The 24,482-nt window shown below is 46.3% G+C and overlaps 1 protein-coding gene across 1 annotated transcript in view; it reads left to right on the forward strand.

Annotated features, from left to right (window-relative positions):
* LOC147690169 (cholesterol 24-hydroxylase-like) overlaps window positions 1-24,482 on the forward strand; it is a 445,247-nt gene that overhangs the window by 391,638 nt on the left and 29,127 nt on the right. The gene's annotated exons all lie outside the window — the stretch shown is intronic.

Raw genomic sequence — 24,482 nt, forward strand, 5'->3', positions numbered from 1 at the left:
TCAGGACTCTCAGGAGTTCTAGGACAAATCAAAACAGAAGCATGGGGTATTCCCGGGCTGCTGGAGGCTTGGTTTGTTTAAGAACGCGTTGTACTTTCTAGGAGTCTATGAGAGTAGCCTTGCCGTATTTGGACTGCATTGGATATGACTTAATATGGACATGATTCTTATGCCTTTATAAGGATATGATTTGTTATAACCACATAAGGGCATAAATCGGGAATATCTAATTAGGGTCCTGGATACATTCACAACAGGTGCATGGTCTGATGTGACAAGTGTGCAAATGCGTCCTGTGGCGCGTTTTAAGTTGGGGGATTAAGTCCCCTTGGATCCTGAGGGTCCCTGGGGGCCAACTAGCCCACCAGGTACCTCCAGTATGTGCCTGGGAGCAGGGTTGCAGAGATGTTTTGAGGGGCCACACCCCTTTTAACTCCTCTCTGCAACGCAGCTCTGTGGTGTTTACTGGAGGTACCTGGTGGGCTAGTTGGGCCCCAGGGACCATCAGGACTCAAGGGGAATTAATGCCCAACTCAAAACGCCCCAGGGGGTGCAATTGCACAGTGGTGAAGGGAAGGGCCTGACATAGCAAGTGTGCAAATGCACCCCCTGGCACATTGTAAATTGGGGGATTAAGTCCCCTTTAATCCTGAGGGCCCCGGGGGGTGAACTACCCCACCAGGTACTTCCAGTATGCACCAGGGAGCTGCATTGCAGAGAGGTGTTTAGAGGCCACGCCCCTTTTTACACCTCTTTGCAACGCAGCTCTGTGGCGCTTACTGAAGGTAGCTAGTGGGCTAGTTAGCCCCCAGGGACCCTCAGGACCGAAGGGGATTTAATCCCCCAATTTACAACGCTGCAGGGGGTGCGTTTGCACAGTGGTGCAGGGAGGGGGCATTGCCTGATGTGACAAGTGTGCAAACATGCCCTGTGGCACATTTTAAGTTGAGAGATTAAGTCCCCTTGAATCCTGAGCATCCCCGGGGGACAACTAGCCCACCAGGTATGTCCAGTAAGCTCCACAGAGCTGTGTTGCAGAGAGTTGTAAAAATGGGCATGGCCTCGGACCCCCTTTCTGCAACACAGCTCTGTGGCACTTACTGGAGGTACCTGATGGACTAGTTGGCCCCCATGGACCCCCAGGACTCCATTGGAATTAATCTCCCAAATTAACTCCTGCTAGGGGGTGTGTTTGCAAAGTGGTGAAAGGAGGGGGCTGGGCCTGATATGACGTGTGTAATTATGCAATCACTCTGCCAAAACCCAAACACTTATACATTCACAATGCACTCTCCTTGCAGCACTCTAATCATCCAGTCACTACCCATGCACTCATTCAATGACCCATGCACTAACTCATGCACTGCTACAATACCCTGAGCAGTACCCATGCAGTCTAGCCAATGACATGTCACTACCCATGCACTCCTCCAATCACCCAGCGAGCACTATGTACTTATCCAATCACTCCACCAAAACCGAGGCATTCATAAATTCACCATGCACTTTCCTTCCAGTACTCTAATCATCCAATCAGTACCCATGTAGTTATGCAATGACCCAGGCACTAACACATGCCCTGCTACAATCATATGAGCATTACCCATGCAGTCCAGCCATCGCCCTGTCAGTACCCATGCACTCTTTCAATCACCCAGCCAACACCATGTTGAGGTAATATGAATTTTTATGGTCAATTGTGTCCCCTAACGTGAACCCCACCGTCTCCATGTACGAGTTTAAAGTGCATGTAACTTCCCTCCTCGACCTGCTATGAAAACGCAAATACATTTGCGTCCAACGTTAATATGTCCTCTTTCAGATCCACCATGAATGGATCGATAATTCAGTTCCTAAGTATGCCTTGCCAACGTCTTTTCATGGTGCACTTCCACGTTTTCCTAGCCCTGCAGAGCTAGGCCCTGATTTCTGCCATCGAGCCTTTTCTGTTCTCTACTTCCTGAAAGCTGCAACGTGGGATACATCCCTGACCTCTGTCCTACTCCCTGCGTGGCGAGCGGTGCCCGGCTCGGCCTGTTTGCCTGCCAAAGACAGTATTTTACCTTCAAGTTATCAGTATAGCCGAGTTCAGCTCCTCGAAAACACATTCCAGTCTAGCAGAATAGATAAACATTTCTCGGCTGCAGAGCGAAGGGCCCGGCCTCTCTGTCTCCATGCAAGTAATTCATTGCTCCTGTTACCATGGTAGGCCCATGGCCCCTCGCATTACACGCAGACACGTAGTCACATATGCACGCATTAATAGTCAGTATAGAGTAGCATCTGCCCAAGAGACCTTTTCCTTCTAGATAGTATAGTTCCCCAAACACAAGATATCAGATATGATTTAGGAACGAGTCGATCTGACATGCCAGACTTCTGTCTCTTTCCTCTAGTGTTAAATGTCAAGTCCCCTGCACCCTCCAGCCTCACGTCAGTCACACGTCATGCTGCTGCGCGCGCATCCTTGCTACAGATTTTCTGCTGACACTGCAAGATTCCACTATGTATCCACCCACTTGTGACACTTTCATGTGACGTTTCTAGCACACACCTCTGTGTACGCCCTCGTGCACGCCTTTCTGTTACGCACATGTGTTCTTATCTCGTTTCTCTCAGCTGTTACGCCTTCTGTATCCATCACCATTATATGCATTGCCTATAAATATTGTATTCTGTCAATAAAGTATGCTCTATCCCTTCCTGATCCTTGATGGTGAAAGGAACATGATACCCTGGTTCGAACCATTCCATTTTATGGAATAAAACCCTTATAAACTCAGATATCACGGATTTTGCCTCTTATTTCCGATTGAGTTATTTTATTGAACTTTACTGCATAGAAATTCCGACGGTAAATATTTATTTACCACAGTAATTTGGCGCCCGAACAGGGACCCCTCCCCCACCTTACGCGCCGGCGGTGCGTTGCAGGCCTAGCCCCCTGCCACAGCCGAGACGGACAATTACGCGTACCCGCAGGATTTCCTGTATCTCCCTCAGGCCAACGGAGGTGACTGAGACTGCGATCGACACCCAGACGAGGCGGTGAGGAGTGCGGAGGATCCCGACCAGAGCCCAGCCAAGAGAGCAAGATCCGAGGTGTTTAGAGGCCCACCAGTTCCGACGTGCCTGTGACGTCACGAGTCGAGTCGAGTCCAGTCCAGTCCAGACGAGTTTTCCGAGGCCTTCCGTTCCGTGCTTCCCGGTGAGTACCGTTGCTGGGGATGCATCTAGACGGGTGCATTACTATGTATCCGGTCAAGACGGGTTTGGGTACACAGACCCGGTCTGCACTGTTTTAGCAGTGTATCTGTACTGTTTAGCAGTATATCAAGTATTCAAGAGTCCGATTTCATGTTTTCGTTTTAGAATTCAAGTATAGTTAATATATGTTCAAAATGTTTCTATGTGATTAATGTCGTGGTGTGAGTGACTGTTTGATATACATTACCGTGTTTCTGTGTCAAAAGTGTGTTCAGGTTCAAGTAAGTATCAAGTATCAAGATGCCATTGTTTTCCAAATTAAGACAGATAGGAACTAGGAAAGGGATACTAGAGGAAGCGATTTCTGTCCCACCTAGGGACACTCCCGGAAATTTTATGTACCATAAGCATGGCTTAGATGCCATATTATATCTAGATTTATGGGCCGATTATACTAAGAACCTAGACGAGAAATATAGATGGCCCGTTACAGGGACATGGGATGCAGATTGCATCATGAGAGTAGAAGAAGCGCTATGGAAAAAGAAGGCCAGACAATCTCAGAAAGACGCCATAGAATTGTGGCGTAAAGAATCGCATAGACGTACAGAGAAAGAACTCAGAAAAGCAGAGAAACATAGAGAAGATTCAGATAAAGCCAGAGAAAACGTACTAGTTGAGGAAGGAATACGAATTAAAGCAGAGCAAGTAGACCGACAACGAAACACCCTTGTGAATGGTATGTGTCCTCTTTTGGCCGAGGGTTTACCTAAGGCCACCCCGGAAATACCAAAAGATCTGCCCGCTCCATTGGTTCCGACTAAATTACATCACAAGACCGCAGCAGACATTTTCCTTTCTTCCTATTTAGACGATGTAGCTCCTACATATACTACTGCACCTGCCCATGTACCCGCACCACCTGCACCTGCTGACGGCCCCCATGATCATCTGCCCCCAGGTCCGCAACAGCAGATCCTTCCAGGTCCGCTACCCGCACCCGTTCCCGTTGTCCCCCCTGGTATCCAACAACTGCATCCATTAAATCCTTTTGGGACTGGCGTGGTCCAGGACCCAACTCAGCTACAGCAGATACCGACCCTACAGCCAGGTTATGCTCAAGCCTCCGGTTCAGGAGGGGCTACAGGAGGTTATCAAACACCCCCAACAGATACACCGAGTTACAATGAGAGATTTAGCAAAGGCCCGGACGCCGAAAGGCGTTTCGACCGAACAACTTAGAAGAGAACTTACAGACTCAGATATGACTCAGTGCCTGGTACGTCAGGACCCATGTTGTTAGCGTCCATACGTTTGAGACGTGTTACAGATTATTTGATGCTACTACCAGAAATGCCAGAACATCTAGACAAATTGTATTATTTTATTAGAACAGGAGAAGGACCGGAGTCTGTTGCTGACGCCATGTCACGTCAGAAAGTTGAGACTAAAGGTTTACTAATGCGATTTTTGGTTAATTGTTTAATAAGAGAACAAGATCAGGCAGGCTTTCCGCAAAGTGAGATGCAAAGACTGATTAGATGGAGTCAGAATATGTCGGAGGGTAAACATGATAAGGAGAACAGTATACATATTATGGTTAAAAAGATCCGTAAAGAAATAATAGAAATACATGCCCAGCGAGCACCTGACGAGGATCTCGAGTTAGACAATCCACCTTCCTCGCAAGAGGAGGAGGAAACAGAGGATCTAGCAGAAACCTCGCAATAGTCAGACAAAGAGATGATAGCATATGTAGGTAAGGGAAAATACCTTAAGAAAACAATACGTCCAGAAAGCAAAAGACTTTTTCTCTCTGCTATATCAAATCCGAGTACTCCTGAACATATGTTTCAGGCTACCGATAAAATACTTCAAAATCGAATGGGGTACCATGTACTCAATTCCATGGATGAACAAGAACAAGCCCGGTCCGCAGTACAATGGGCCAACAATTCCAGTACATATAATGATGATGTAGTAGCACAGACGTTTTTGAACCTTTCCCCTGGTGAACAAAAATTAGCTGGTATATACATGATTCAGCATCTCATTACGTTGTTTAAAGGCCAACATTCTGATCCAGGTCCCTTACCGGATATATTAGTAGAACTGCTCTCTAATAGATGGAGAGGCCTAGGTACTGATTTAATTAAAGAGATTCTAGAACATAGACACAAGTATAGTGCTTTCCTGAAACCTCAGTTTATGTCAGCTCCACCACCCCCAGAAAGAAAAATGTTTTACTTTGACAGACAGAATCCCTTACGGGAAGTACATCCGGTCAGAAAAGACGATAACACACTAGAACGTGTATTTGTATATACACCCATCACTAAAATGGAATTATTGGAAATGAAGAAAATAGTGCCCAGTCATGATAAAGACCCTGCAGGTTTTCACCGAGAGATTAAAGATATGTTACTCATGGGTGATTACACGTATACTGTTGCCTGCTGGAATTTACGAGAAGCTAAAGGAGAAAGAATGGGAGGTGGGAGACAACAAGATTGATTGGGCTGCCTTAGAAGTTGAAGAAAATGGACGTACCGCAGGTTAAGACCTTGGGGATAAAGCTAAAGCATTACCAGGTTTATTAGTACAGGTTTTGCCTAGACTGTTAGCGACCAAAAAGGAAGACTGGGACGCAATCTCAGCCTGTAAACAGAAACACGATGAAGACACTAGTGATTTTTATTCTAGATTCGAGAAATGTTTTATTATTAACAGTGGCCTGAAAACAAGTAGCGAGTCATACCCACACCTCTTTGTATCAAAATTAGTCGAGAATTCCCTGCCTCAAGTTAAAAACAGTGTTTTGAAAGTAGAAAGTACATGGCAAGCAAATACGCCGTCCCAAATGTTACAAATGTTACAGTACCACCAGAACAGAATTAGGGAAGAACAAGACCACGAACAGAGACGTATGAAAAACACGAAAATGAAAATGTTAGTTGCTCAGTCAGTTCCAGCTGACGGTCAGAAAAAGGGTATGACACAGTCCCGTTAAAGGGACATGCAACTATTGTAAACAGCCAGGTCACTATGTGAATGAATGTACGGTTCTGAAGTACAATATAGCAACAGGAAAAACTAAAGAAAGACCACGTCAGCCCAGACAGGACCAGGTCCAACACCAAGTTCCGCAACATATTCCACAGAACGTACAGCCGCTGCCTGCTACACAACAGACAGGACAGACAGTGGCGGTACCACATCCGCAGGCCATTGCAGCGACACAGCAAGTTTCACAGCAGATGTACCAGTATGCACAATCTGATTACCCCGATTATCAGCGATACTCATGAAACAGCCTAGAGAGGGAGGTTGGCTTGCCTCTCATTGAAGTTCCTGTAGATCAAGAGGGTCCTTATGTACATAGTCAAGTATTAGGAAAAGATAGAAAGTTTTTGATTGACACAGGGGCAAGTCGAACAACGATAAGTCACGACGAGGTTCCAGGGGCACCCCTCTCAGGCTCACAGAATGTTTCCCTTGGATTTTCAGGACAGCCTATTGTTAATGAAGTATCGAAACCTGTTCCCCTAGCAGTTGGTCCATTATCACGTACTACCGACTTATTGCTCACGAAGTCATGTCCAGAAAACTTGTTAGGTATCAAGACACTGAAAGCTCTAGGAGCTGTAATATGTTGTTCTCCGGAAGGAGTTAGACTGTTTTTGCGTGACTTTAAAGGTCACTATGTATTACGAGATTTTGATGTCAGATTGAAAAATGTACCAGAACATTTGTGGGCGAAAGGCCCAACTGATGTAGGTTGTATGCACATTACACCATACCGAGTTACACTCAAGCCAGGAGTTGTACTGCCCCGAATCCGACAATACAAGCTACCACCCGATGCTGTAGTGGCTTTGCTGGAAATCATTGAGGAGCTGATTGCACAAGGAGTGGTTGTAGAAACCGACTCAAATTTATGTAATTCCCCTATCATTCCGATTCTTAAACGTACTGACCCGAATGCACCACCAGTTTATCGGTTGGTGATCGATTTACGAGAATTAAATAAATGTTTTGTACCACAGTATCCTGTGGTCCCCGACATCTCATCATTATTGACTGCTATTGATTCAGAGGCGACGTTCTTCACTGTAATTGACCTCAAGAACGCCTTCTTCAGTGTCCCCATTGATCCGGAAAGCCAATACCTTTTCGGATTCTGTTTAAATGGCCGTAGCTTCAAATTTGCACGTGCACCTCAAGGATTCACAGAAAGCCCCAGCATCTACAGCCAAGCATTGAAAAGACAACTTGACAGTATTCACATGCCAGTTAACACTGCCCTACTCCAGTACGTCGATGATCTATTGATCACCGCCCGTATCGAACCTGAATGTGAACATGCATCACTGACGGTTTTGCATTTTTTTGGCTGACAAGGGACACAAGGTGTCCCCTTCAAAGTTACAATTCTGTGTTCAGCAAGTGGTGTACCTTGGGCACTTGCTGTCCAAGAGGGGGAGACAGTTAGCACCTGACCGCATTCAGTTAATTGCACACTTACCGCAACCCAAGACACAAAAGGAAGTGCGGGCCTTCATTGGCCTCACCTCTTACTGCAGACAATGGATTCCCCAATACGCATTTTTAGCCAAGCCACTTATACAGTTGACAACACAGGAGGCAGCAACTTCGGCTGTCCTCCCTTGGACTCAGGAACACGCACAGGCTTTTGATGAATTAAAGAAAGCATTATGTCAAGCACCAGTTTTAGCAACACCATGCTACAGCAAACCTTTTACACTTTTTGTAACATGATGGCACAGCATTATCTGTCCTCACACAAGACCAAGCAGGTTCACATAAGCTGCGTGCTTATTTTTCGAGTACATTAGACCCAGTAGCCCAGGCCCTGCCTGCGTGCTTAAAATCAGTTGCAGCAACAGCCTTAGCAATCCGACAAAGTGATTCTATAGTGTTAGGACATTCCCTGACAGTACAAGTTCCACACTCTGTGGAAGTCCTTTTAAACAGAACACAGACTCAACACTTGACTATAGCACGACTGACAGGTTATGAATTGACATTGTTCCAGCCACACATAGAAATCAGACGCTGTAATATACTCAATCCTGCCACATTGTTACCTTCGAACATTACAGATCCAGCTCCACTTGACTGTATAGAGATCATTAATGCAGTAACAAAGCCCCGATGAGACTTGACAGATGTTGCACTGACTAACCCAGACCTGACACTTTACGTAGATGGTTCATGTATGAGAACAAGCACAGGAGAATAAGTGGCCGCATATGCAGTGACCACTGAAACTGAAGTCAAAGAAACACACCGTATTGATACACTGTCTGCTCAAGCTGCAGAGCTTATTGCTCTGACCCGAGCCTGTATAGTAGCCAAGAACAGGAATGTTAACATATACACAGATTCACGTTACGCATTTGGAGTCGTACACGACTTCGGTGTACTCTGGCAGGAAAGAGGTTTTTTGACCTCTCACGGAGCCAAGATCCAACATGGTCCCCTTATTCAAGAATCATTGGAAGCAATACATTTGCCATCAGCCATAGCTATCATGAAGTGCAAGGCGCATACTAAAGTTACAGATACTATTTCCCAGGGTAACGACCTGGCCGATCGAACCGGGAAACACACAGCTCTGACTCATACACATGCAGCTGATATGACAAAGACAATAGTTCCGACACCGACACATTGCATGACAGTTAAGGATCCCGCACTAGATGTAATTGACATACAGACACATGCTACTCTAGACGAAATAAAGAAATGGACTGAACTAGGAGGGATCCAGACAGACCAGGGATGGATGACAAAGGGAAAAGCCACATGGTTTCTCCCCGACTCTATGGTTCAAGTTATGATCAACACCGCACACAGTCCAGCACACTTAGGAGAAAAAGCCATGTTAGACAGTTTACAGAATCTCTGGTACAATAAACATTTACGAGCAGCAGCAAAACAGAAAGTGCGTACTTGCATGATCTGTTGTCAGTTCAACCCAGGTAAAAGCATTCCTGTAGAGCAAGGTGGATTCAATCCTCCCGATCACCCTTTTGAAGTCCTCCAGATGGATTATATCCAGATGGAACGATGTAGAGGATTCAAATATGTTCTCGTAGTTGTATGTGCACTTTCCCGTTGGACAGAAGCATATCCAGTCCCAGATTACACTGCTCCGACCACTGCCAAACAGTTGGTTCGTGAATTCTTCCCACGGTACGGTTTGCCTCGTGTCGTGTATTCAGATAATGGCCAACCATTCTCGTCCGAGCTAATGAAGCAGGTATCACTCCTGCTAGGATATCAGTGGAAGTTCCACTGCGTCCGACATCCCGAGGCAGCAGGTCTCGTGGAACGCCACAATCAGACACTGAAAATACGTCTTGCTAAGATTTGTGCCGAGAAAGGGGTAGACTGGATAGTCGCCTTGCCAGTTGCATTGTTTTACATGAGAATGGTTGCACACTCTAGAACAGGGCTATCCCCGTACGAGGTGGTCTTTGGTAGGCCACCGAATATGTGGGGGACGCCTCTGCCTCGTAAGATCACAGATGTTGACTGTAATATGCTGACAGATTACCTTGCCTCCTTGATGTCTGCACTACAATCTTGTCGTTCACAGGTGGCTGCAGCCTTTCCCGACAACACCGAGGTGAAGCCACACGAGATTGTTCTGGGGAATCACGTCTTTGTAAGGAACTTTGACAGGAGGAGTCCGCTGGAGCCCCGCTGGCAGGAGCCGAAGCTTGTTTTATTAACTACAAGGACAGCAGTGAAGGTGGAGGGCCGCAAGGGCTGGCTCCACTCGAGTCATATAAAAAAGTATCATGGACTGCCGCCAGAATCAGACTCCCAGCCCGGCCCCATCCTAGAGACTGATAATAAACTCCCACTGGTAGAGAAAACTCCTCAGCAGGAGTACCGTCTAAAGTTGAGGTCTAGCAAGTCAGACAGTTTAATTGTTTAAGTCCTCCCCTAGGTGAAGCGGTTAGACAGGTTCCTGACATGTACAAGTTAGACCCCAATAGAGAGAGAGATAGACAGAAACAGCTCAAGAAACGAGAATATTGTAAATCTCTTCGTAGTCACTGTATCGTGACATTATTGATTATGTTTTTTCTGAGTCTTACGATTATTGCTGCAAGTTTACTGCTACACATGTATTTCCCTATTTCCATACATGCACATTTCTTTCCAAATAGCGCTATCGAGCATACTTTCAGCGAACTACCCCCGCACGAGTTATCCTATCGGCTTGCGCTGCGCAACAATACTTTTATCAGTATGTTACATCATTCCCATCAGACCAGCAATGCTACCAATTGTTGGATATGTGGCCGACTTCCTCCCTATCAGAAATACAAGGGAGTCCTGCCTCTCTTCCCGTATCCGTTCACACATAATGGTTCCTGTGGTGCCTGGTTTAGTTTAATACATTCTTTAGACTCTGATTCTATAGTCTACAAAGGCAGTTGGGTATGGGGAAATCTGAACACAGTTCTGCATAAAGCATGTTATCCTAACAAGGAGGGTCTTCCACAAAGGACAGGGACCGATCTAGAAAATGAAGTATATGGATTAGGTAATTATACACTTAACCTCATGATTCTGAATGTCCAGTCCGATACAGGACCAGACTTACCCTCTATGTCAGTGTTACCAGTCAAAGGCGAATTATGTGTCAGAAAGAAGGGTTCGGTACCTCTAGGTCATAGTAAATGTACTACTGTGATCGATTTCAGTGATAAAGGCAAGTCTACATTCAAAGCTACCCGCCATTCCTATTTCATTTGTGGTCATACAGCCTATATACGTTTGCCACTAGATTGGGATGGGACATGTTACATTGCATTCCTTCTGCCACCTGTTTTTCTAGCTCCATCTGACTATCATGAGAACTCCCGGCTAGAACTTAATAGACCCAAGAGAGAACTCCCGATTGTCGACTATACTGAAACGGCATGGGAACAATATACAGATTTCAATAAAGGTTTCTTTCCCTATTTAGGAGCTATCTTCAATAGCAAATCAATACGTCACTTGACCAGAACCCTTGAAGCAGTGGTAAATGAAACTACTTCTGCCCTAGGCAACTTAACAGAGGAACAGTCTGCTATGAGACTTGTTGTCCTTCAAAATCGTCTTGTTCTTGACGTCATCCTGGCCGATAGGGGCGGAGCCTGTAGAGTCATCGGATCGAGTTGCTGTGTTTTCATTCCAGAAAACGCACCGTCAGTATATAAAGCCATAACGCGTCTCCATAAGATTGCAAGTCAGATACACCAGAATCCAGGCACCTGGACTTGGTCCGGTTGGTTCTGGAGCGTGTTATCAGCCTGGGGATGGAAAGTCCTATCTTTCCTCGGAATAGCCCTTCTCATAGTATTCAGTTGTTGCCTATGTATGCAATGTGGGCCAGCGATTTGCGGCTTGTGCGCCACATCATGTTTTCCTCATCCAAGTCCACGTTCTAAAACCCGCCTGAAAAAGGAAGAGCAAATGATGTTATATGAACAAATAGATGGACTAATGAAGATTGATATATCATGAAGGGTCCGTAGGGGACAAGGAGGGAATGAGGTAATATGAATTTTTATGGTCAATTGTGTCCCCTAACGTAAACCCCACCGTCTCCATGTACGAGCTTAAAGTGCATGTAACTTCCCTCCTCGACCTGTGTCAGAACCCGTCATGGGGATACAATGGTGTGTGGTTTAACCTCGACCCAAAGTGAAGCCCGAAGATCCACAGAGTTATCATGGTCGGAGAGAGTCCGACTCTGGAGAGACAAAATGGCTGCCACTGTGCCGTGGTGCTGTGAGGTTGACGCTCTAGTCGTTTAAGCCTCGTTCTGGCGCGGAGAGTATGAGCGGGACGCAAGTTCTAGAAACTACGCACTTCACCTGAACCGTTAGCGAAGAAGAACCAGTGTGCGTACTCTGACGAATTCCTTGAATCCTTAGATTAAAGTGTCCAGTTTTTGAAGTACTCCATTTGCGATTATCGCGAGTGTCGAGGAAACGTTATTACGGCGTGTTAATTCAAACGCGTAATAACAACCCCCTTCCCCAAGTCCAAGTTTCCAGCGTCTAGTGAACCTCCGAAGAGTCGTCGAAGTGTGATTCTGAATTAAGGTGATTTCCTGTGGAGAAGAAGAAGACTTCAGCGGACAACAGCGTCAGTCAACAACAGAGAGCTAAGTGTCGAATAACTAGTGTTTGGCCAAACTGAAGATATTCAAAGTGTTATAGTTAACATTGTCAAGTGCATACTCTGAACTTCTAAATCCTGTGTGACCGAAAGGAAGCAAATTCCCTTTCTTGAACATTGAGTAAAAGGAGAAATGAGAAAGGTCTTTTCTTGAATGCTGAGCAAAGAGAAATTGAGAAATCCGATCTGAGGACAGAACGAAAAAAGGAACGAAAAGTCTTTTTCCTTGAACTTTGAATGGCAAAGGGGAAGAGAAACCATTTCCTGAACTTTGTGTAAAAGTCGGAAACAAGGATTGTCAGAACATTCCTCCTTGAGTCATTGCTGGTGTAAAGACTATCTATAAGTAAAGTCCTGTCCAAGTTTTTTCCCAACTCAGAACAACTTTACAGAACCCCCGAAGCAGCGTTCTCAAGTAGTTAATCAAGTGAGTATATTTAGAAGAAGGTAGTATCAGGGGTGACCATAGAATAGCAGTAGTAAGGGAAGTAACCATCCGCCCTTGTCTTCCCTGCAGCAGCAACTACTAGACGAAAAACAACTCATTCCATAGAAGAGAAGCAAGGTCCGGAAAAGTATTAAGTGAGTTTTAGATTGAACCCGAGATCATTAGAGTTAGAGTAGCGTAGGAAGGAAAAACTAATGGTGTGCTCCTCTTACAGGTTTCCAATACGCAGACGCCCCTGAAGGAAGTAGTCTGAGGGAACTTTCCGGACCAGTCTCTTCTCTGTTTGTTATTTTATCCACACCCCCTTCCCGGAGGATGATGTGGGGAGGTTCTTATTGACCTGCCACCATCGTCTCTTGGGATTCGGGTACTGGCATCTAGTTCCTGAGCCTATTCATCTCTGCTCCCGCGCAAGTACAGTCAAGGTGATTACTAACCAGGTATGCTTGGAGCTCTGACAGAGTGAAGTGCCCAAGTAAATTTTGCACCTGAGCAGAGATGGCCGAAGGAATAGATGTACAATCGTTAGGGACAATCCTAGACGCAATCCACAAGGAACTGGGAGCAGTAAGGGAAGAAAATCAGAATTTAAAACAAGAGGTAGTGAACGCCCGGAAGGAAACAGCCGAGCTAGCCCTGAGGTTGCACAGAACTAGTAGTTTAGAGCGGGAGGCCATGAATCCAGTGTTAGAAGCAACAAATAGGTCAACTACACAAGTCATACACTCCCTGTCCCCAGTTATCCCTCTAGCCGCCCCTGAAAGGTTTAGTGGGGACCCACAGAAGGCACAGATATTTCTCTCGCAATGCTCCCTGCATTTCCTGTGCCGCCCATCTATTTTCCCTGACGCGCAGTCCAAAGTAGCCTTCATTCTCTCGTATTTGAGCGGAGACGCAGCGGCCTGGTCCATGCCTCTAGTCACCAGAGAAGACCCGCTGTTGAGGAACTTCGAAAATTTCAAACAAGAGTTTCTTCGAATATTTGATCGCAGGAGGATCTCCCAAGTTGTGGACAACGAATTATTAGATTTGCGACAGGGCAATCGAGACCTAATAGCATATCTGGCGCAGTTTAACAAGTTGGTGGTGGAGACGGATTGGCCAGAAAGCAAACGAGCAGCAGTGTTTTATCGTGGGTTGAGAGACGAGCTGAAGGACGTGTTGGCCCAAATTCCAAATCGCCCAACGGAGATATCGGCCCTCATCGATTTAGTTCTAGAAATAGATTTTCGTCAAGGAGAGCGGCGAGGGGAAAAGAAAAAAGATTTCCGGACTGTCGTTCCCAGATTTGACAGGGCGCGTTCAGAGGGAACACGAACCTCAGAAGGAAGCTCCGGAGTAGAACCCATGCAGATCGGAACCATCCGAGGGCCCCTAACGAAAGAAGAAAGAGAAAGAAGGAGAACGAACAACCTGTGCATTTATTGTGGTTCGAGTGGGCATTTTGTCCGAAACTGTCCGAAGAAACCCAAAGGAACCTTCAAGCCGAAGGAAAACTAGCGGCACCACCTGTGGCTGGAGTTGAACGGGTGGGTGCGATCATTGAAGAGACTCCAAAGGAACACCATGTGGCCAATACCCTACAAGCGGCGGCCCCACATCTGATTCTGTCTATGAGGGTGATGTTCCGATCGACGGTCCTGACCGAAGTCTCCGTCATGGTAGACTCTGGAGCGACGGGAAATTTCTGCGACTTGCGTTTTGCGGACAAGGTGGGAATCAGAGCCATTCAAAAAGAGAAAAGTGAACCAGTCCGCGCCGTGGATGGAACTAACCTATCGTCGGGGCCCATCGTAAGCCACACAGAGGTGATGGAGCTGACCACCGCAGAGGGTCATCGTGAATTGATCCAGTTCAACCTGATCGATGCTCCACAGTTTCAGTTAATTCTTGGGCTACCATGGCTCACGGAGCATAACCCCACAATTGACTGGAGTTCCAGAACCGTTCACATGGACTCGAACTACTGTTGTGAGAACTGTTTTGTTCCAAGGAATAGTGGAGAAGAAATAAACCCAGCTCATGCCTTGAGTCTTGTAGAGCACTCCGTGTGCGCCATAAACACCAGCCTGGTCCCGGAGGTGTACAAGGAATTCGAAGGGGTGTTCAACGAAGTGGAAGCTGAGATGTTACCTCCACACAGAGCCTACGACTGCAAGATTGATCTAGAACCTGGAGCCAACTTGCCATGCAGTCGAGTGTACGCATTAACCGAGAAGGAACACCAACATCTGAAAGAATACCTGGACAAGTATCTGGCGAATGGTTTCATCAGACCTTCACAGTCGCCTGTCTCGTCGCCCCTATTTTTCGTGCCAAAGAAGGAAGGGGACTTGAGAACCTGTATCGACTACCGAGCAATCAATAGGATAACGAAGAAGAACAGATACCCTCTGCCCTTGATATCGGAGTTATTAGACCAAGTCAAAGGAGCTCAAGTCTACACAAAATTAGACCTGCGAGGGGCCTACCACCTGGTCAGGATGCGAGAAGGTGACGAGTGGAAGACGGCCTTTCGGACTAGATTCGGCCTATTCGAGTACCAAGTGATGCCCTACGGGCTATGTAATGCCCCAGCTGCCTTCCAGCATTTTATTAATGATGTCTTGAAAGAGTTCATCGACCAGTGTGCCATCGTATATATTGATGACATCTTGATTTATTCCTCCGATGTGGCGAGACATCACGAACAGGTAAAAGGAGTTTTGAGAAAACTACAAGAGAACAAACTGTTTGTAAAACTGGAGAAGTGTGCCTTCGACGTTTCCCAGGTCGAATTTTTGGGATTTGTCCTTTCCCCGTCTGGCATCTTAATGGATCCGCGGAAGATAGAGGCAGTAACCACCTGGAAATCTCCAACGAGTGTGAAAGAGGTCCAAAGTTTCATTGGGTTTGCCAATTTCTACAGACGATTCATCAGAGAATTTTCCGGAAAGATTCTACCCCTTACCAGGCTGTTAAAGAAAGGAATAAAGTTCGAGTGGTCGAGAGAGGCCGAGGAAGCTTTTCAGAACTTAAAAGAAGCCTTTACTTCTGCACCAGTCCTGCTTCATGCCGATCCATCGGAACCGTTTTATGTCGAGACCGATGCGTCGGACCAGGCGTTGGGAGGAGTCCTATCGCAGCGCCACAAGAGCACAGGTCAACTGCATCCAGTGGCTTACCGATCCAGAAAGCTGACTCCGGCGGAAATTAACTACACCATCACCGAGAAAGAATTACTGGCTATCAAGGATGCCTTCAAGGAGTGGCGGCATTATTTGATGGGGACACAGCATCAAGTCACGGTATTCACAGATCACCGGAACCTGAAGTTCTTGAAATCCGCCAGAACGCTCACGCCAAGGCAACTCAGATGGTCCCTGTACTTCGCGGATTACGACTTCGTAATTACCTTCCGCCCAGGAGCGCAAAACGGGAAGGCCGACGCACTTTCCAGACTGGATACCGACCCTCAGAGAGCGGCCATAGAGATTCAACCAATCATCCCTGTGAGCAAGTTTATTGGAGCCACAGTTTCGATCAATGTCCAAGAGGCCATAGCAGAAAGCATGAGTCCGGAGGACAAGCAAAATTGGGTTAAAGAAAACCCTGACAGGAAGATCGTTCGTCAGTTGCCATATCAAGGGGAGGCCTTGTATGTGCCTACAACAGAATTGAGGCAACAGGTGATGCGTGAGTGTCATGATGATAAGCTGGCGGGGCACAAAGGAGAGAACAAGACTGAAGAACTGATAAAGAGACACTATTGGTGGCCTGGGATGTCAACAGATATTGAGAGATATGTTAAGGCTTGTGAGATCTGCGCGCAGGGAAAATCTGAAAGACAAGCACCTAAAGGGCTCCTGCAACCCCTGCCCACCCCTCCTTATCCCTGGCACACTGTAACTCTTGATCTCATTACCGATTTACCCTTGAGTAGAGGTTATGACACAATTCTAGTTGTTGTAGACGCTTTCTCAAAAATGGCCCATTTCATAGCATTAAAAGGAACCCCATCAGCCAAACAAGTAGCAGATCATTTTAACTCCCAAATAGTCAGGATCCATGGCATACCTAAGGTGGTCATTTCAGATAGGGGTACTCAGTTTATATCCCACTTTTGGAAGGCATTCATGAAGGGTCTAGGTACAGAAGTTAGGTTTTCCACGAGTTATCACCCAGAGACAGATGGGCAAACAGAGAGGGTGAACCAAGAACTGGAACAGTATCTTCGACTATTCCTTCTGAAGGAAGAAATTCAGTGGGCCGATTACCTGTGGTCGGCGGAATTCGCCCATAACAATGCAAGAAACAGCTCCACTGGTTTCTCCCCCTTCTTCTTGAATTATGGGCGACATCCAAACGCATCAATCCGACAAATGGAAACGGCAGTCCCAGCTGTCGAGGACCTGGTGTCGCAGATGGGTCACATCCAGCAACAGGCAACAGACAATCTGCAAAAGGCTAAGGAGAAGTACAAGATTTATGCGGATAGGAAACGGCGCGCTGGTCCTCCACTGTCCGTGGGAGATAAGGTGTGGTTGAACACAAAGCATCTGAGACTAAAAGGTAATAGAAAATTTCAACCTCGCTTTATTGGTCCTTACCCAGTGGAGAAACAAATCAACCCCGTCACCTATCGATTGACACTTCCTCCTAGGCTAAAGATTCATCCTGTCTTCCATGTCTCATTGCTAAAGAGAACTTCTGCAGACCTGAGGATGCAAGCACCCCCTCAGCCAATTCACCTGGAGACGGGAACGGAGTTTGAGGTAAAAGACATTCTGGACTCCAAGCTTTCCAAAGGGAAACTGTACTACCTCATCGACTGGAAGGGTTATGGACCTGAGGAGCGATCGTGGGAACTGGAAGAAGATGTTCACGCTCCCAGATTGGTTCATTCCTTTCACCAGCGCTACCCCTCCAAGCCCAGAGGGAAAGAGCCTGCCTTGTTGGGGGGTACTGTCAGAACCCGTCATGGGGATACAATGGTGTGTGGTTTAACCTCGACCCAAAGTGAAGCCCGAAGATCCACAGAGTTATCATGGTCAGAGAGAGTCCGACTCTGGAGAGACAAAATGGCTGCCACTGTGCCGTGGTGCTGTGAGGTTGACGCTCTAGTCGTTTAAGCCTCGTTCTGGCGCGGAGAGTATGAGCGGGACGCAAGTTCTAGAAACTACGCACTTCACCTGAACCGTTAGCGAAGAAGAACCAGTGTGCGTACTCTGACGAATTCCTTGAATCCTTAGATTAAAGTGTCCAGTTTTTGAAGTACTCCATTTGCGATTATCGCGAGTGTCGAGGAAACGTTATTACGGCGTGTTAATTCAAACGCGTAATAACAACCCCCTTCCCCAAGTCCAAGTTTCCAGCGTCTAGTGAACCTCCGAAGAGTCGTCGAAGTGTGATTCTGAATTAAGGTGATTTCCTGTGGAGAAGAAGAAGACTTCAGCGGACAACAGCGTCAGTCAACAACAGAGAGCTAAGTGTCGAATAACTAGTGTTTGGCCAAACTGAAGATATTCAAAGTGTTATAGTTAACATTGTCAAGTGCATACTCTGAACTTCTAAATCCTGTGTGACCGAAAGGAAGCAAATTCCCTTTCTTGAACATTGAGTAAAAGGAGAAATGAGAAAGGTCTTTTCTTGAATGCTGAGCAAAGAGAAATTGAGAAATCCGATCTGAGGACAGAACGAAAAAAGGAACGAAAAGTCTTTTTCCTTGAACTTTGAATGGCAAAGGGGAAGAGAAACCATTTCCTGAACTTTGTGTAAAAGTCGGAAACAAGGATTGTCAGAACATTCCTCCTTGAGTCATTGCTGGTGTAAAGACTATCTATAAGTAAAGTCCTGTCCAAGTTTTTTCCCAACTCAGAACAACTTTACAGAACCCCCGAAGCAGCGTTCTCAAGTAGTTAATCAAGTGAGTATATTTAGAAGAAGGTAGTATCAGGGGTGACCATAGAATAGCAGTAGTAAGGGAAGTAACCATCCGCCCTTGTCTTCCCTGCAGCAGCAACTACTAGACGAAAAACAACTCATTCCATAGAAGAGAAGCAAGGTCCGGAAAAGTATTAAGTGAGTTTTAGATTGAACCCGAGATCATTAGAGTTAGAGTAGCGTAGGAAGGAAAAACTAATGGTGTGCTCCTCTTACAGGTTTCCAATACGCAGACGCCCCTGAAGGAAGTAGTCTGAGGGAACTTTCCGGACCAGTCTCTTCTCTGTTTGTTATTTTATCCACACCCCCTTCCCGGAGGATGATGTGGGGAGGTTCTTATTGACCTGCCACCATCGTCTCTTGGGATTCGGGTACTGGCATCTAGTTCCTGAGCCTATTCATCTCTGCTCCCGCGCAAGTACAGTCAAGGTGATTACTAACCAGGTATGCTTGGAGCTCTGACAACCTGCTATGAAAACGCAAATACATTTGCGTCCAACGTTAATATGTCCTCTTTCAGATCCACCATGAATGGATCGATAATTCAGTTCCTAAGTATGCCTTGCCAACGTCTTTTCATGGTGCACTTCCACGTTTTCCTAGCCCTGCAGAGCTAGGCCCTGATTTCTGCCATCGAGCCTTTTCTGTTCTCTATCTCCTGAAAGCTGCAACGTGGGATACATCCCTGACCTCTGTCCTACTCCCTGCGTGGCGAGCGGTGCCCGGCTCGGCCTGTTTGCCTGCCAAAGACAGTATTTTACCTTCAAGTTATCAGTATAGCCGAGTTCAGCTCCTCGAAAACACATTCCAGTCTAGCAGAATAGATAAACATTTCTCGGCTGCAGAGCGAAGGGCCCGGCCTCTCTGTCTCCATGCAAGTAATTCATTGCTCCTGTTACCATGGTAGGCCCATGGCCCCTCGCATTACACGCAGACACGTAGTCACATATGCACGCATTAATAGTCAGTATAGAGTAGCCTCTGCCCAAGAGACCTTTTCCTTTTAGATAGTATAGTTCCCCAAACACAAGATATCAGATATGATTTAGGAACGAGTCGATCTGACATGCCAGACTTCTGTCTCTTTCCTCTAGTGTTAAATGTCAAGTCCCCTGCACCCTCCAGCCTCACGTCAGTCACACGTCATGCTGCTGCGCGCGCATCCTTGCTACAGATTTTCTGCTGACACTGCAAGATTCCACTATGTATCCACCCACTTGTGACACTTTCATGTGACGTTTCTAGCACACACCTCTGTGTACGCCCTCGTGCACGCCTTTCTGTTACGCACATGTGTTCTTATCTCGTTTCTCTCAGCTGTTACGCCTTCTGTATCCATCACCATTATATGCATTGCCTATAAATATTGTATTCTGTCAATAAAGTATGCTCTATCCCTTCCTGATCCTTGATGGTGAAAGGAACATGATACCCTGGTTCGAACCATTCCATTTTATGGAATAAAACCCTTATAAACTCAGATATCACGGATTTTGCCTCTTATTTCCGATTGAGTTATTTTATTGAACTTTACTGCATAGAAATTCCGACGGTAAATATTTATTTACCACAATGTACTTATCCAATCACTCTACCAAAACCCATGCGCTTATAAATTCACCATGCACTATCCTTGCAGTACTCTAATCTTCTATTCAGTACCCATGTACTCATGGAATGACCCAGGCACTAACACATGCACTGCTGCAATCCCCTGTGCACTACCCATGCAGACCTCTAACCACCTACACAGTAGTGATTCACTCCTCCAATTATCCAGGTTGTACCCTGGCACTCCAGAAATCCCTCTGTCACTACCCATGCACTCCTCAATCAGCCATCTAGCATCATGTACTTATCCAATCACTCCGCCAAAACCCAAGCAGTTATAAAATCACCATGCACTGTCCTTGCAGCACTCTAATCATGCAGTCCCTACCCAAGTACTCATGCAATGACCCAGGCACTAACTCAAGGCAAATACAGAGGAGGTCATGCCCATCACAGGGGTACCCCAACACATAGTATTCCCTAGTGTATGTTGGTGTTTTTACTGTATTCTAAGTGTCTTTCAGCATAGCACTGGCTCCCGTCCTGGTTAGTCAGAGTCAGTTACCACCAGTACCTGTCACTAAAAAGTTGGGGGCAAAGGAGGACTTTCTGCTCCTCTGTTGGTTCTTTCTATACATCTCTTGCTTCTTCCTGCAGTTTTTATCATCTTTCTGGACTTCTTTTGCCTCTTTCTGCATTTGTCTTGCTTCTTTCTGCGCTTTTCTTCGTCTTTCTTCACATGTACTAACTTTGTAGGTATAGTTAGAAATTAGCATTTAAAAAACAAATTAAATTCACTGAACAAACCATAGGTTTCAGGCACGTTATAGTTAGTTGGACATTTCACTCGTATAAAACCATAGAAATTCCCCTGTTATAGTTAGTTCAGCTAACTATAACTCTCCGCCTGCAATGCACTGCTGATGACGTAACATATTACACCATTCATGACATGGTCAGTGACATCACTGATGACATCTCAAATGACATCACTGATGACATCATCTACATGAAAATCGGATGCCTATCCTCAGACTCTAATATAACCTTTCATACACCCACTGTAAAATACAGACTACCATTTTCAAAACCATCGACACACCAATACCAGTTGCTACATACAACTCACTGATTCCTAGGTCTACACACACATCCACTCATTCACCCATACAATCACTCATATATACAGTCACTCATCAATACAACACTATCATATTCACTCATACATCTATACAGACACTCACACAGCGCCAATCATTCATGGAGTTACTTACACACTTAGTCAGTCATGCAAAGAATAAATCGCACTTCCATTTACTGACCTATAGAGTTAAACACACAACAGAACACTTATTCAAACAGAAACAAATACATTTTTACTCTCTTATACAATCACTGATACAAGTAAACACTCATCTATACAGCCACCCTCATCATCACTGACTGTCATATATACTCCACCTCTCACATACACTGCCTTTTACATATGTCGTTACTTGGACATGTACCACTGAGACATCCATTTACTCAGTAGCACACCAATACACACACTGACCCACCCATACAGCTGTTTCCACATGCACTATTGAACCCATACAGCCAGTGAATCAATCCCTCAAACATGAAACACACAGTCACACATCTCCCACGCACCCACACACACAATCAGGCACCCATACAAATACTCTGGCAACCAATCAATAACCCATATAGACACTTATGTAGCTACTAACCAATCCAAGAAGCAGCTCATACAACAGCAGACAGACTGATACAGACATTTACACAGTTTAGTCACTAACCCATGCATTCAATAAGACACATGAAATAACTCACTTAAATAGTCAGTGATGCACCTACTAAATCCTCCATCCAGACACTTATAAACCCACTCATTCTTCAATGCACCTTGGCATACATTTAATACATATTTAAACTTTATGGAAACACACAATCACTGGATGATGTCATCAGTGATATCATTTGAGATGTCATCAGTGATGTCGTCAGTGATGTCACTGACCATGTCATGAATGATGTAATATGTGACGTCATCAGCAGTGCATTGCGGGGCGTGAGTTATAGTTAGCTGAACTAACTATAATGGGGGAATTTCTATGGTTTTGTACAAGTGAAATGTCCAACCAACTATAAGGTCCCTGAAACCTATGTTTTTTTCAGTGAATTTCTAAAGTTTTTTAAATGCTAATTTCTAAATACAACGCGCCTGAAACCTATATTTTTTTCTGTGAATATATATACTTATATTATTTACTGGCGGTCGCCAGTAGATAGTTATAGTTAGGACCTAGCTTCTATAGGAAACACATTTTTTGTTTTCCCAATAACTTTGGCGCCGGTTGACGAATCTTTGCAAAATTTTCAAAACTTATGACCCGCTCTGGTCCGCTCGTATCTTGGAAGTTTCGGGGTGATTCGGCAAGCGGGGGCAGAGAAAAAAGGGGGGTTCCAAAACATGTTTTCTCCATGTTAATTCCCATAGGAAACTTTAGACACGGCTACAGCCCGAACTGCTGAACGGAATTACACCAAATTTGACAAAAAGGTAGCCCTTGGTTCAGAAAGAACTCTTTTTGCTAAATGGAGAAAACCAGTTTAGGAGTTGCTGAGAAAATCAAAATAAAAAACATATCGATATATAGAGGCACGGTGGATCTGCGCACCCTGCCGAACACGAGCTGTATTCTAATTGACTGTCAACACTCCAAACCTTGAAGTGTTGGCAGCCATCTTGTGCCTCGGTAGAACCGAGGTACAAGAAAGCAGTTAAAGAAACACGCAAAATGAGAAAAGGGGGCAGGATAGAAACAGCCTGACCCCCCTAGGCTTGCTCAGGGGGTCCCACAAGGACCGCCAGGACCCAAAAAAGCATTTAAAAAAAATAATCAGCCGCATTCACGCTGGGTGCGCAGTCCAGCCAAGAAAATAAAAAAGATGTGCGGGCTCCCGCGCTTTGTTTAATTTAAGCCTAGGGTGGGCCAGGTCCCGAGGGCAGTGAAAAACATGTGGGGGGGCCCCAATCCCCCCCACACTGCCCCGTGACTGCCACCTCCCCGGGGCTTGATTACATAGTTGGGGGGCACACAGCCCTCCAAGCCCCAGGGACTGCCAGCCCCGGGGCTAATTTTAAAATGTGTGGGGGGCCTCAAAGCCCCCCAAACCCCGGGGACCGCCAACACTGGGCTTTGATTGTTTAATTTGCGTGGACACACGCCCCAGCTGTCCCGGGGATCTCCACCCCCGGAGCTTTTATAATAAAAATAGTGTCCCCGGGGAGTGTGGGGAGGCTTGAGCCCCCCACACGCCCCGGGGACCGCCACCGCCCTGGGGCACTAATATGCTAATTTGGGGAGCCGATACGGATCCCTGAGCCCCAGGGACCACCACCTTCCCGGGGTTCTGCATGCAATGGGAGGGGGGCCACCAGCCCCCCTCCTGCAGCCTGTGATGGCCATGGGGACCGCCACCCCCCAGGGCCGGCTCCTGCAGTGTCCCGGGGTGCCCCCCTGTCAAAGCAAACTCGGGTTTGCGTTTTGGAAGAGAGTGCAGGAAACATGCTCTCTCTTTCAAAATCCAAACCACATTGCTTTTCCACACGGCCAGAAGGGACCGTGGCTCCCCCCACGGTCCCCATTGAGGTAGCCAGGCCCTGGGGGATGGGGTCCCCGGGTCAGAAGTGACCAGGGAGGGGGCTTCAATACTGAGGGCCCCTGGGGGCTAACTAGCCCATCAGGTACCTCCAAAAAGTGCCAGAGGCCTGTGTTGCAGAGAGGTGGTCCAGGCCACGCCCCTTTTTACACTTCTCTGCAATGCAGCCCTGTGGCGCTTACTGGAGGTACCTGGTGGGCTATTTGTACTCCAGGGACCCTCAGGATTCAAGGGGACTTAATCCCCCAACTTAAAACATGCCACATGGCACATTTGTACAGTGGTGAAGAGAGAGGGCGGAGCCTTTCTGCACCTCTGACTTAATCCCCATGCCCTATTATGTACTAGGGCCTTACAGAGGAGATAATGCTAATCACAGGGGTACCCCAACGCATAGTGTTCCCTAGTGTATGAAGGTGTTTTCACTGTATTCTAAGTGTCTTTTAGCATAACACTGGCTCTAGGCCTAGTT

This window comes from Lissotriton vulgaris, chromosome 9, assembly GCF_964263255.1.
Source record: "Lissotriton vulgaris chromosome 9, aLisVul1.2, whole genome shotgun sequence".
Taxonomy (NCBI): domain Eukaryota; kingdom Metazoa; phylum Chordata; class Amphibia; order Caudata; family Salamandridae; genus Lissotriton; species Lissotriton vulgaris.